Raw genomic sequence first — 3,557 nt, 5'->3', positions numbered from 1 at the left:
AAAAATAAAAATAAAAACTGAAAGGGTGGAGAATATAATATTTATATGTTTGAGATTAATTTATCAAGGATTTTGATCTATTTGGTGCTGATGTGGCCCAGTGTAGTGTTAAAAAAATAAAAGTAAATGAAAGATGCATATTTGCAAACAAGTATTGTCACAATACATAATGTTGGGTTTTGAAATTACAATGCTAGTTTATCTGTTATGAGATTAAAATTTCAGAGTCTAGGTTGTATGATTAAAAGAACAAAGTATGAGTTGAGGGGTTAGGATTTAGGGTTTAGGGTTTAGGATTTGCATGGGGTATATAAACCTAGATTCTAGAATTCACATAGATTATATAAAGGGTTTAGAAAGTTGGGCTTGGAGTATGTAAAGAGAAGATAGATTTAAGAATTCACACAAACAAAAATAAATTGGATGTGGAGTGTGAAGGATGAAGAATTGAAGACATTAAGTTTCAGTGGTGATGGATTAGTTAGTGGGCAATGATTACCTGTACGATGCATTAGTTAGCAAGTCATTAACATATTTGTACAACCAATTGATTGCACACACACAAATTTATCTCCAAAGTGACATGTAAACGATTTAGTGGATTTTTGACATGACATGGACTACCACGTGGCAGCCACATCAACAAGGTACCATGTGGCACTTGAAAAAATCAATTTAGTATTCTTCTGCCTTTTATTTTTCTACCTTATTCCAGTTAATTAAATTACTTTAATATTTTTAATTCACCAATTTATTTTTATTTTTTATTTATATTTCTGTCTTGGCGCAAGACTGGGCGGCCAGCAAGGAGTCGAGACAGGGAGTTAATTTTAAAATTGATTTTAAAAAAAATGATTTATTTATTAATTTCCACCTATGCGGAAGACTGGCCGGCCAACGAGGAGTCGAGCTAGCCAGGAGTTGGGACTTGGGCAAGGGAGCGGGACAAGGAAGAGGAGGAGGAAGTCCGAGACTCGCGACGGGACTGGGACTCGCGCCGGGACTAGGAAGAGGGGGAGGAGGTCCGGGACTCGCGACGGGACTAGGAAGAGGGGGAGGAGGTCCGGGACTCGCGCTGGGACTAGGAAGAGGGGGAGGAGGTCCGGGACTCGCCACGGGACTGGGACTCGCGCTGGGACTAGGGAAGAGGAGGAAGAGGAGGAAGGCCGGGACTCGCAGCGGGACAAGGAGGAAATCGGGGAGGAGGGCCGGGACCAGGAGTCGCGGCGGGGATAGCAGGCAGGACAGTGAGGGTGGGTGGTCTTCCACAAAAAAAAGTGTGTGTCGGAAATTCCTTAGTGCAGTAGGACGGGGGGGCCTGCCGAATCCCACAGAGAGTACTCTGTGGGGGAAGGGTTCCTCTGAAGCGTCTCGGGAAAAGCCGTGAGGGGGTGACGGTTGCTCGGTGCCTACGGGTCCCGACTGCTCGCTGCCTTCTTTGAGCCCAGTACCGACGTTCGCAGGGGGGATACCTGGATATTACTGGGGTTACCTGGATACTTCTGGCGTGTTACCTTGGATCAGTGAGGAGTGGAGGTTAGTTTCCCGGCGACGCGACCCTCTGAGGAGGTCCCGCGGAGGGTCGCCGAGTATTATATGGTGAGCTGGCTGTCAAGGATTGTAAGTCCCGCTGCCAAAATTATTTTTGGTGCGCGGGCGACTGGAAAAAGAGGGTTGGTCTTGTGCCGATACGCGTAACGTCGCAGCGAGTCCCAAGAGCTAGTAACCATTTTTGGCGGGGGGCGATGGCCTCGGTATTGTCAAGCCATTCTCTCATTCATTTGGGACGGTGGGGAGAAGTGTTTGCCGAGGCCGTTCAAGCTCCGCCTGGTCGACCACCACTGTGACCGCCACCGCGCTCGATCTCTATTGCAAGCTCAGGTGAAATTCCTGATAAACTTGGAGGGGATGTGGGACGCGTTCGCAGTGTGGGCCGAGGAGTCATAACATCCCAGGTCGGAATGTGAAAATGGAACTTCGAAACCGGTGAGAGTTCTCTCGTCGGCTAGGGGTTTCACAAAAGTAACATTTCTATAAATTTCTATCCGACCGATGGGCCCCCGGGATTGGACATACTTCTTGCTGATTTGTCTTTTGAGGAAAATCCTTCGCGGTGATGGTTACTTTTTTTATTTTTTAACGTGTGTATCGGCCTTGTCGGTTTCTCTCTTTCCTGGTCACATTCCCGAAAAAGGCCGCAGCACCTATGATTCTCTTCCGGGGGGGTCTAACTCTCCCTCTCTCTCTCTCTATTCTTCTCTTTGTCTGGCTCTCTCTGGCTTCACTTTTTGTGGTGTGTGCCTCTGGGGTCTGGTTGGAATTTGCCGTTGGCTTTTTTGCCCTCTCTTTTTTCCTTTTATCCATCGCAAAGAAGGGTGTGTGTGTTCTCATCTGGGGTTGGAATGAAGGACGGGGAACCTCCTCGTCTTGTGAAGTGGGACCATCTTTTAGGATGATGGCTTTGCTGCCTGGTGTGTGCTTGGGTGGGGTTTGATGGTGGCAGTCTACCTCTCCCTTTCTCCGGTAAGACCAGATGACTGGTTCGTCCGCTACTCTTATGTTGGCCCTACCTTGGCCAACGGGAGTCGGCGATGCTCCAGACTGGATGGCATGATGTGGTGGTGTACCGAAGGGGGACATCCGAAGGGGAAGAGGGGCCGAGCCTCGCGAAACTTAGGTGTGTCGGGTTGTGTGATGTCGGAGATCCATTTTTTTGTGGCTGCCATCGTGATTTTGCCCATCCAAACCTGAGTCGTTGCTGTGGACGGGAAAAACTATGGAAGAGCTGTTTGGGAAAGATTCGGGAGTTTGTTTTCGAAGTTACCTTGTTCGATCGATCTAGGATCCACTGTACTCGCCCACCAGAATTTTCTCCCGGAACCCCCCGATCAGCCAAAGCGGGTCGGGGGGCCTTGGTTCAACGAGGGTTACTCCATATGCTAGCCTATGTCAATATAAGGTGCGGGTTAGCCGTTTCTATTCCCACCGGACTATTGCTTAAGAAGTGGACTATCGACCCCCCTCTCCGTCAAAGGTTTGGGGGCCAGGGCTTAGAATGTACTTCAGGTGGTGCGGAGGTAGGAGGCGAGAGGTGGATGAAATCGATCGGATGAGGTGATGGAGGGGTCAACTTCGCAGGAAGTTCTGGGGGGTTTGTTCCAGCCGGATGTTGGGAGGGAGATACAGGCCATGTAATACTAGTTCGGTACCATCGAACGGGTTTTTTTTGCTAGGCTCTCTTGGCGTTCGGAGGGGACCTCAAAGGACGGATAGCATAATTCAATCAGCTCCAAGTAGTTTTTTCAGGAAATAGACGCGGCGCAGTAAGGGATGCGTATTATGTTTTAATGTTTGTTGTAGATCACGACGGGATCCATGGAAGGGTGGGGTTCGGCATTTCCTGCAAGGCACCGGAAAGCTAGTAGCGAGGCGGAGCCCCTCCAACCGGAGGGGACTTCTCTGGTGGTGATACCTCATCATGTTAGACAGCCTGGGGTTGTCCGTCAAGCGGGTCGCGAACTTGGGGGTCGGAGGGGGGGAGATTGGGGTGTCCATCT

The sequence above is a fragment of the Physcomitrium patens genome, chromosome 19 (assembly GCF_059467195.1).
Source record: "Physcomitrium patens ecotype Gransden chromosome 19, ASM5946719v1, whole genome shotgun sequence".
Classification (NCBI taxonomy): domain Eukaryota; kingdom Viridiplantae; phylum Streptophyta; class Bryopsida; order Funariales; family Funariaceae; genus Physcomitrium; species Physcomitrium patens.
The sequence above is the reverse complement of the archived record's forward strand: the minus strand, read 5'-3'. Positions refer to the sequence as shown.